Below are 12,289 nucleotides of genomic sequence, written 5' to 3' on the forward strand. Positions count from 1 at the left end.
ATCTAACGAAATCATGATATATAACCTAAAATGTGTGTTTCCAAACCTATACTACACAACATAGTTCATAAAATCAATTACAAAATAAACTATATAGGTGATATTAGATTCTTACAAGTTACAACTTAGATTTAACAATCCAATACATTTTTTTAATATATGATATCGTATGATTTATAGTTATACAGGGTACTATATAGAAATATAACAAATATGATTCATTTTAAAATAACTAAATTATAGACAACGAGTCTTGTTGTGCAAAAAGTAAAAGAGAACATGCATGACCTATCTTAGAATTACATATTTTCATTCTCCTCATTTCCTTGATGATGTTAAAGTTATTTTAAAGCATAATGGATTTAATATATTTTTGTTTCTTTATAGCTTTGTCCATTTTCGATAAGGAAAACCATTTAAGAATTGACTTCCCTTTACAAATTTTCACTACAACTAATGATATTTGGAGACCTAGTAAGAATAATTGAATAATATTAGAAGACTTAGCCAGTAAAATTATGATAGCAATGCCATTTGATTTACCATTATATTTCTTCCCTAAAATATAAGTTTTATTGTTTTCCTTTAAATTGACTATCATTAGTTGCTTGAGCATTGAAGCTTTCATGCATGTGAGGAGAAGTGTTTGATGGAGGATTGGTTTCATGTAGAATGGGATCATACATATAGATAATCATTTGAAATAATAGTATAGTGGCATGAATTTCTACCTTCCACCAAATAGGTTAAGGCCAAATATGAGAGTACATGTTTATGTAATGGGAGGGAGATTTTTTGTTGAAAAGAATGACCCAAATCTAGATTTATAATGCAAATTTTGAATTGTCAAACTAGCTCTTTCATCATAATGCAAACACACATTGAAGTCTTAATTGGATGACCCTTTTGTGTGTCCAACCTATTGTATGTCCACTAGACTCCAAATTTTTGAAAATATCTAGTGAAGATGCTTATTCATTTTCAAATTACATTTATTTCTTTCTTGCAATTTTTTCCTGATTTCTTAGAATTTCACATATGCATCTATATTAATATGACCGCCAGTAAGTTTTATGTTTCTTTCTTTCAATTATTCCTTCAAATTATTAAGTTTTATCTCTTTCTACATATTTAGATCACTTAGCTTTTTGTTCATGGGTAAAAGCACAAACTTGTATCACCCTTTTGTAAAGCAAAAGGCTAACAAAAATATAAATGTTCACCTTTAATGATATAAAACTGGTATTATTACTTGGAATTTGAAAAAAAAAGTAAACTAATGAAATGTGTAGAAATAAATGAATTTTAGGACTAGAATTTTTAATAATCATTTGGAATAAGAATTTATATATTTTCCTAATTTTATACATCTTCTTTTAGTTGCTAAAAATTGCTAAAAATTAGAGGTCTAGTTCCCACCACAAAACTGTATGGAAATAAAATTATTTCCCTTTGATCTCAAACTATGTTATAGATAACATATATAGCTAGAACAAACAAAAATAAAAACTGGCTTTAGACTTATATTTTCTCTTTTATAATGATTCAAAATTTTATTCACCTAAAATTGATAGTTTTCATCGCCCACCACATTTTAAAAAAAATATCTATTATTACCAGAATAAAAATTATGGATTCTAGAAGAGTACTCTCTCCTCTAGAATGCTATATAATTTCTTTGTTAAATTAAGATCACTCAATATTTTTCTCCTTCTCAAAATTGGCATCTTTTCGAGTGTTAAAATATATGCTTGTAGAATTTTTAAATTATAATATACTATATCTAATTAAAAAACTATAAACTCTATATGAGAATATTCTTGACTTGGAGCTCTATAAAATGGTGTTTATATGTTCTTTAAAAATTTCATAAAAAATAGTAAGAGTAATTAAAATGTCAATTTTCTGAAATAATTTTATTTCGTTAGTAATTGGATACAAACTAGTATAAAACATGCATTTAATAGTCATTTCCAATTGGAAAAGTGTGAGACCATATATAACTTAGCTAGGATGAATTTATCTTGGATTGTATGCTTGAAAAAAATGAATTTTTAGATAGAAATACTGAAATTCAGTCATATAAATTAAATTTAGAGGTAGAAATGAAAAATTTGAAGGAACAATTATACATTGAAATTTCAGTTTTCTAAAATAATTTTAGTTCTTTAGTAATTGGATACAAACTAGTATAAAAACATGCATTTAATAGTCATTTCCAATTTAATAGTCATTTCCAATAGAAATACAATGTTGCAATGGGTTCACCTTTTCTTGATGAACTAGATGGATCATCTCCGATGAATCATTTATGATTAGGCTTTGGTTGCTCTACTATGGGAAATGGTTACCAAGATCCTTAACCTATTGGGCCCAGCCCACCATCACCTGAATAACCCATTTTTAAAATTTAAAAATTGCCTCTCTTCCATAAGTTTCCCTTATCTTTTGATTGAGTACAACATATAGTTCAAGTGGAGGATCTAGAAACGTACTAGTAATAGTAGTAGTTTGGGGAGTAGATTCAATGGAACCAGGGCTAGTGGTAGTGGATGTAGGATCCTTAGAAACCTCACACTTATAATCTTCATCATTAGAGTCATGTTGTTTAGTTGCTGCATCTAGATGCTCATTATCCCATAATTTTCTAAATATTTCATCCTTAGAAAAGTCTTCAAAATCTCTAGAGTTCTTGGGGTCTTCAAAATTCTTCCTCATTTCCAAAAAAGTGGTAATTTTTCCTCAAGGCCAATGTCAAGCTGCATATTCTTTATTTATGGAATCTAGAATATGGATGTTTTACTTGAATGATCCACTTTTTGGTAGAAACTATAGGATGTCAAAGGCTACACTTTTTCTTTTATTTGTACAATTCTTTAATTCATGCTAAAAATTCCTCTTTTAAAGTATTATTTTCACTAACACATTTCTCTGTCTCTTTTTGACCACTTACAACAATTCCATGTTTTCAAAATTTCAATCAATGGAATACTCTCATGTTGAAATTTACTTATGAAGTTCCCATTTTGTACAAGCTTTGTTCCAATTATGTTTATTGGATCATATTGTCAGTACGTAGCAACATGAAATTTAGAAATTGTAGAAAACTCATGTTCCACATTGAATTCTTTTCTCCCTAATGTGAACCCTCCACATCCAAAAGACACAGAAGGAAATTTGGTTTCCTTTTTTTGACAATACAAGAGTACATAGATGTATTGGATCTAAGTTTTCCATCTACCATACATGTTCCAATGCAAATACACTCTCTATTACATGTATTGGAGGTTTGCAGGATTCTACAGCTGAACTATAAAACCTTAATACATTGTACTCTTCCATAAAGTACCAAACGACAAATTAAATTTGACTTCCCAATTGAATCCATTATTTAAAAAACACATTAAATTTAGGAATTAAAATTTCCTATAATTTTATGGTACATGGGCACCAAAAACATGTTTATAAAGTGGTTGTAGTACCCTCAGTTATTGCTCATCCTTATCACAAGTGTCCACTAACTTATTGGTTTACCAAAATTAAGCTAAAGCTTGTTTATTTCAAATATTTGACGATGCTTGGATTAAAAAAATATAGCACAAGTAGATCATTTATCTAAATGATTTACATGAACCACTTTTAATCATTAACAATTGTTCTTGCATGTGATAAAAAATGTTCTCAATATAATTATATCTTATAGGTTGTTGTAGATAATAATATTGAAAATTATTTCCAGAATTTTGGCACATAATTTCTTGTTACTTTCCAAACCCAAACACATCAATAGTTAGGATATATTATCCTGAACCAATTGCAAAAAAATATCAAATTGATAAGGAAATTTATGATCATAAGATAAAATGAATCTATCTATGAATCCTTTGATATATGAATTATTTCTATCTTGTGGTATGTTCTCATATGTTCTTGCTAGTTTCTTTAGGTCAACATAGGTTGGGTTTTGTTTTTCATACCCTAGGGTCAATAGCCTAGAAAATTTTACTTTGTTTTATCAACATTACCTCCTATTTGTTTTTATCAAAATTACCTCCTATTTATTTTTATCAACAATTGTCTTTGTATTTTTAGCATAGTTTTTGTTACAAACCATTAAGAATTATTGACAAGTGAATTCTAGAGGTAACCCCAAGTGAGTCGTTCCGCCAATCAAAGTTATAAATTTATTTACAAGAGACTGTATCATGCTAGAATGTAAATAATTTGGGTTTACAATACATGATTGATTCAACATTAAGCCCTAACTTCTATAGTTGATACAACACTTATAGTAAAAAAATATTGTAAGAATAATGTGTTCAGGATTTTATCTAGAAAGTTGAAACTTATAGTGATAAGGAGCTTGTTTCTTATAAGACTATCTTTCTCCTCTTTTAATTGTTCACTCTTTTCTTACAAAAAAAATTTCTTGTGATATAAAGTTTAACTTGTGAGATTTATATTTCATTGAGACTCCATGAATGTTTGATTTTACCCATCCAAAATACATTATGAGTGCACAAAACCACAATTCAATTGTTTAAACCATCTAAACCTAGTTAACCTTTCTCTATAGGCTCACAAAATAGGCTTATTTGTATTATTTTCTAATCACTTCCCTACAAGCTTGTGCTGATTGTTCATCTAAAATTCAATTACTAGTTATAATGGTTATCTTATATTGCACCAACAATTTTTCATTCCCTCTTTAAATATTTTGTAAGGTCCAAATGACCCTTGAATGATTTCCTTGTCTAAGAAAAGGTTTACATGAAAAAGTTTTATCATTTAAAATAAAGCATTCTTTGGCTAATTATGTAGATATTATCATCAAAATACAATTATAAAACATTACATGCATAACAAGTTTATAGAATATAGCAAGCAAAGCTAGAATCTAGTGTATTGGCCAAGTTTCATTGATGAGAAGATGAAATTAGCCAATTAGAGGAAGAGCTCTTGGGCTTGGAGGAAATCAATATAATGTGAGAAATATTATTTAAGATGCATGTAGTGAACTTTTAAATATGTTGGAGTTGTGGAATCAATTTATGATAGGTACACACTCTAGTCTCTATATTATGTAAACAAGAGACAGATAGAGATAATTTGAATTAATTTTTTTACTATTGACTATATTCCAAATGGTATGATTATGTGGAGTTCAAAGGTGTGTGTGTTAAGGAGAGATTACTTTCATACCTTCCAACTAAATTGTTTAGCCTAATTAAAATATTAATTTTAAATAAAATTAGAGGATAAAACCATCCTATATAAAGAAAAAAATAATATATGTGAAAACTAATAGAAATGATAATTTTGACATGCAATAGTGATAAATCATAGTTTTTAATCCATCACCATCACATGCAAAATTAACATGCTGTAGTTAGAAATTGGGAATATTTTAATGCATTTACCTTTGCATGTAATAAGGATATCTAAGTTTATGAAAGTTCACTTTTTAATGATACTTATAATAAAGTGGAGACTTCCACCACTATTTTAATCAGTGTTGGATCAATTTTGGTCAATCATGCTTTAGTTAGGATACCACACATTGAGGAAAAGACCGAGTATTAGTAGTTTGAGACTTTATTTAAAAGGAGAAAGTGTAATTATTTTTGTGTATTGATTGAATGAATAAAATTCTAATTTATTTATTTTTCATTATATTCTAGCAATGTGCTAAGGTTTTGGTATTGTTGTAGCAATTATAGTTATGATCTTTTTATGAAATTATAGTGTTGTAGAATATATATTTGTTGATTTTTTTTGTTTGAATTGTGGTCTTTTCTAACAAAGTGGTATCAAAGAAAAGTTATTATGGAGTTGAATAGGTTACATTGAAAAAGAAAGCTCAACCTAAATTTGGAGAATTACGTTCCAAGACATGGCAATGATGAGCAATATAAATTGTAGCCTCAAATTCTAACTTTTACTAGTAAGAAATATGTTATTTGGTCAATTAAAATAAAGGTTTTATTTTTCTCTCAAGATATATGGAATTTGGTTGAGAAGGGTTTTGTAGAACCGCAGGACTGGGCAGCCTACCAAGCATTTCCATAAGGAGAAAAATATCTGTTGAAAAATAAAGAGAAGAAGGATTCACAGGCTTTGTTTTTCAATCTACAAGAAATGGATGAGTCATTATTTTCAAGGTTTTTTTGAGAAACAAGATCCAAGAAAGCATGGGAGGCCTTACAAGTTTCCTATCAACGTACAACAAAGGTGAAAGTAGAAAGATTGCAAATATTAAGGAGAAAGTTTCAGGATCTTAATATTAACGTATTCGATAATATAGACAATTTCTTTACTAAAGCAATGAATATTGTTAATCAATCAATGACACATGGGGATTAAATTTCCTATCAAAAAGTGGTTGAGAAGTTTCTTAGAAGTTTTCCTAGTAATTTTGATTCTATCATAGCTATCACTGAAGAATCAAAAGATTTATTGATATTGTCTATGGATGAACTAATAGGTTCCTTTTTATCTCACGAGTTTGGAGTTAACATAAATAATAATTCATCTTTTGAGAATGCTTTCAAAGCTCAAACTTCATCAAGAGGAAGAAGAAGATCAAATTTCAAAGTAAGAGAAAGAGGCAGAGCTAGGCAAGTGAATATAGATCAAGGAGGAAGGATAAACTAGCCTAATCAAAGTTTCAATAACAAAGGATGTGATAGAAACCAAAATTCATTGAACTTTGATAATTTTAGTACTAAGTACTATTATTGTAAGAGTTATGATCATTTGACTAATGAATGCATGAAGAAACAAGTAGAGCTAGATAATCATGGTACAAATTATTCAGATGTATCAAATAGTAATTCAGGTCATTTGTTTATAACATGAAATGTGAAACAAGAATGTTCTAAGGATATATATGGTTTTTAGAGTGGTTGTAGTAACCACATGGCATGACATAGCGAATCATTTTCTATTTTGGATGATTCTATAATATCTAAAATAAAATTAGGAAATGATAGTATACTACTTGTCATGGGAAAATATGTTATTCATGTATGGCCTAAAAATGGAGAAAATATGTTTATCCCTTATGTTTTCTATGTATTTGTGTTAACATAGTTTAATTATAAAGTTATTTTTAAGGATAATGCATGCACAATCTTGAATAAAAATTATAGAGATAGGTTGATTATTAAGTTGAGATTAGTGGGTATATGATGTATCCTCTTCAAATCCATTGGATTCAAGGATTCATAGAAGCTAACTTGAAGGAAGAAGCCCTAGATAAGACATGGTTGTGGCATTTGAGGTATGAATGCCTTCATTTTGATGGATTAGGTTTATTATAGAAGAATAGTATGGTCAAATGTTTGTGTACCTACTATTTCTTGTGAAAGTCAAGTATAGAGGAAAAGAATCATTGAGAAAGTTTTCTTGTAGGAAGTTCAATTAAGAGAGAGATCTTTTGGAGTTGATTCATACTAACATATGGAGTCCTACACAAACCTCATCTTTCAGATGAATTTCATTTTTTTTTTTATTCATTGATGATTTTAGCAAGAAAACTTGGATCTATTTCCTGAAGGAGAAACTTGAGGCTTTCAATAATTTTAAGGAGTTCAAATCACTTGCTGAAAAGAAAAGCAAAATATTTAGATTGATAGAAGTGGGGAATACAATTCTAATGAGTTCCTAGATTTTTACACATATCATGGGATCAATAAACAATTTACATCTAGGTACACACCACAATCGTATGGTGTAGCGAAGAGGAAAACAAGAACCATAGTAGACATGGTATGAAGAATGTTGAAAGAAAAGAGGTTATCTAATGAATTTTGGGTTGAAGTTGTTGCACGTGATGTATATATTCGGAATAGAAGTCCTATGAAGAGCATGAAAGATAAAATGCCACAAAAAGCATGGAGTGGTATGAAAATTATATATCTCATTTCAGAATTTTTCATTTTATTGCATATGTTTTGGTTCTATTTGAATTAAGAAGAAAATTGGCGATGAGAGTGGAAAATGCATTTCATTGGTTACAGTCAGGATTCAATATCTTATAGATTATATAACCCAGTTTCAAAGAAGATGATTACAAGAAGGGATGTCATATTTAAGGAGGAAGAAGCATGGGATAGTAACAAGGATAAGGTAATCACAATTGGAGTATCTATACCTAATGAAGAAGAGCAAGAACTTAAAGTGAGTAAGCCAAATCAAGTAGGACCAAGCACTCCACAAAGGAACCGCATGCAAGGTCAAACAACAAATCATTAAAATCAAAACTCTAAAATTATAAGTAATACACAATTAGTAAGAAAAGGTAAAAAGATAAGAATTTTGAAAGATATTTACGATTAAGAAGAAAAGAGTTTGAATTTTGTTCAAATTTTATATTTTTCTCTTGTGATCCATTGTGTTTTGAGGAAGTGGTTAAGGAGGAACATTGGATCAAAGACATTGATGAAGAAATTGAGTCCATAGAAAGAAAGGATACATGGGAGCTTATAGATCTACCTAAAGGTAAGGATTGGAGTTAAATGGGTTTTTTAAACCAAATTTAATGATCAAGATGAAGTTGAAAGGTATAAAGCTAGATTGGTAGAAAAAGTTTTTTCACAACAATATGATGGGTAGAAGCAAGAGTTGAGTCTCAAAACTACAGAAGTCCATGGATTGAGATCATTCTCTTTTAGAAATGGGCACCCATATTAGCCTTGGATGTTCGATCCAAATTTTAAAAAATTAGCACCTATTTTTAAAAAAAATTGGGTGCTCATTTTTGAAAAAAAATTTAAATTTTTTTTTTTTAAAACGAGCACTCATTTTTTAAAAAAAAAATAGGTGTTAGATATTTTTCAAAAATCAAGTGCCCATTTTTTTGGCATTTTAAATGCCAATTTTTTTTTTCAAAATGGGCACCCCTTTTTTGAATTTCAAATAACAGGTGCCTAATTTTTAAAACATGGGGCAAGATTGTTTTCTCCCACCTTAGATTTCATTTTGAGATAAGTTTGGTGAGACCAAGCCGATACCTTGATCTCTCAAGATTTGGCTAAGGTATTGAACTAACAAACTCAAGCCTTGCCATAATTTTTAGAAGTTTTTTCCAATCAATTTTTTTTACAAAACAAAAACCCATTAGAGTTCTCACTATCCTAATTCTAAAAATATAAATTTTATAGTTTTATAATTTTATTTAGTATTTTTGCATTATTTTTTAATTAAAGGTAGTACCCAAATGTAAAATAGTGATGTTCACTAAAACTTTAATAAATTTTTAATTTTTAAATTTTTTTTAAATTAATTTATATGTCATAAATCTTAATATAATTCTTTTGAGGCTTTAAAAAAAAAGAATTTTTAAAATTTTTAAAATTTTGATCAAATTATGGTGTCCATACATTAGAGATTTTAAAATTTACCTTTATAGCAAATTAAAAATTAATAATAAAAAAATTGTTCAATAAACAATTAAGAAAAAATATTTTTATCAATCTTTGATGTGTTAGATAACTTTATTTAAAATGATTTACAAAAATTCATTTATTTATGTCAAATTATGGTGTCTGTACACAAGTGTGGCATGGTCTTGAGACAAGCATTTTGAAAAAGCAATTTTTAAAGATCCATACCAAAAACAAAATTTATCATGTGTATACAAATAAATTACATATTCAAAAATTAGATTCTAAGTACATCAATTTTTATTGCTAATTTTTTTTTATATTCAATCTCTAAATGCCTCAAATTTTGACATCAATTCACAAGAAATTTCAAAAATTGGAAAAACACTTCCACTTTTTACCCAAAAGTGAGACCCAACTTCTTGCACTTACCATAGTGTAGATTATAATAAAACATTTTCTTCAGTTGCTAGACTTAATAAAATTGGAATGATTTTATCAATTGCTGCACAAAATGGTTGGATTTTTTTTCAAATAGATGTGAGATCAACTTTTTTGAATGGTTCTCTTGAGGAAGAAGATTATACAAAGAAACCACTTGGTTGTGAGGTACATGGGCATTGTAATGCCCCGCCAAGGGATCCAAAGAATTAACCTAGAATTTCACTAAGTTTGGTAGCATTTTTCTTTTTTTTTTAAACATGAAGGTAAATACCACATATAACTTATACACAATAACAGAAGCAATAGCAATGTCCATCTAAAAGTAAACATAACATACATAACAGATTACATTCTTTAAGGATCCCTTAACGTTGAAATACATCTAAACAACTAACATTATTGAATCCATCTAATATAGCAACCTCATGAAATAATAATGATAAGTCCAATGTTTACACATTACATTTCTAAATGCTCAATCATCCACTGTACATGTCACAAGGTATGAAAAGCTTAAAAGAATATACATATGTGGAATAAGGTACATCATCCTATTCTAATCCATGATACATCAAAGTAAAGATAATAACATGTTACACATGATGCATCATCATAGAAGATATAAACATCCATCATGAAGATCAAACATAATAAACTAAGTGAACAGTTCCTCCCAACCATTAATAGCATCATTAGACCATCGTGGACCCTAGCCATCCCTTTGTGCATAACATTCCAAATCACTGAAGAGATCATCGGTATTAACATAGTAGGAATGTCACTCCTAACATATACTATATCATATGCAGAAAGTAATCTAATCATGCAAATAAAAATATAAGATAAAATCATCTAACATGTGTTAATCATCAATGTAAGGATACATATCCACCATCATAAAGGACACATCAGCCACGATGTTTCAATGAATCTCAAATGGTAAGAGTGGAAAAATAGCACCAACAGATCACATGGTACCTAAGTGGTCCACTCCCACCATGCTGAGGAGATAATCTCAAGTCCCAAATAGGCTATCCAAAAACACATAGCATAATTCTCTATAAATCCAAGAATCCTAAAAGTATACTAACTCAAAGGTTCCAAGGACAAAATTGACATCTAACTCCCAAAGGCACACAATGACATGAAGGAACCTACTATGCAAGCAGGAAAGTGTCATCGCATATATCATGTACAAGTTACCCTGGTAGTTAACTAAACTCCACGGGTCCATACTAATCCTCATGCAGCCACTAGTATCCTCTCATATTGACAAGGCATACTATGGAATGCAAGGTCACAACCACGCATTCTCTCTACTCCCATCCTAGTCTATACAAGCACTCAAGGCATGGGTGAGAACAAAAAATTTATCTTTTAGGTTCATTCAGTTAGTATTAGGTGTGAATATTTTCACTTATTAACCAACTTACAATGAGTTACCCTGGCAGCCTCTTAGGGCGTCGGCCCCCATTGCAAGCCACTTTCCGACACTACATGCAGATACCCTACCCTAAGCTCATGGAACCATAAATCTCAAAATCACAAAAGATAATCCATAATAAAATTATCAAATATGCATAAAAGCATCAAATCTCCATGAGCAAGCATCCATAGAAAATCATGACCATAACAACTCTCTATTGGCAACTGAAGCGTCACTGATAATCAAAAGTATCCATTGGTTCTCAATAACCAAAATATATCTCAATCATACTGATCAAAGAATCCAAAATGGTTGAGTCAAACATGTCACAACATGACATCATAAAATAACATTTCAGTCCCATCATGGCGACTAGAAAATAAACCAAGGATAACTGATCGATGAACCAAAAATGATTGGGTCAAGTGTCTCATATATAAGAAACTCAACTATAACAAACAATAATTACAAACATTACATAGAGCATTCCATCACATAACCATGGTTGGGTTTATAAAGATCAAGATTAAAACATCATCATGACGTCACAATCACATAACCCCCAAGCCTCTGGTAGACGTCCTATAATTGGTCAACACTAGTAAACCCAAAACTCAAAACAATACCATAAAGAATACACAATACTTGAATTTAAATGTGGAGGTTTCAGTTTACGTTTTCCAATTTAGATATCAAGTGGAGTAATTTCACATTTTACCTAACCCATGTATTTGTTTGATAAATAAAATTTTCTCCCCAAAACCATTAGACTCAATTTTCTAATTGATCTAATAATAATTGGTTTATAAAAACTTTGTTGAAAAATGACATTTTCAATGAACCAATATTATCGACAAAATTTGCATAATTCAAAACTTACTTATAACTCGTTCTAATAATTAACCTTAATTAAAATAAATTTAGTTAAGTTAATTATTAATATCTCTTCATTTTAATAATAATTGTTAAATTATTACTCATATTTTTAAATCATTTATCTTTTATAGATTGATCCATCTATACAAATCATTTT

Source organism: Cupressus sempervirens, chromosome 8 (genome assembly GCF_028749045.1).
Source record: "Cupressus sempervirens isolate cs-2001-9-10 chromosome 8, ASM2874904v1, whole genome shotgun sequence".
Classification (NCBI taxonomy): Eukaryota; Viridiplantae; Streptophyta; class Pinopsida; order Cupressales; family Cupressaceae; genus Cupressus; species Cupressus sempervirens.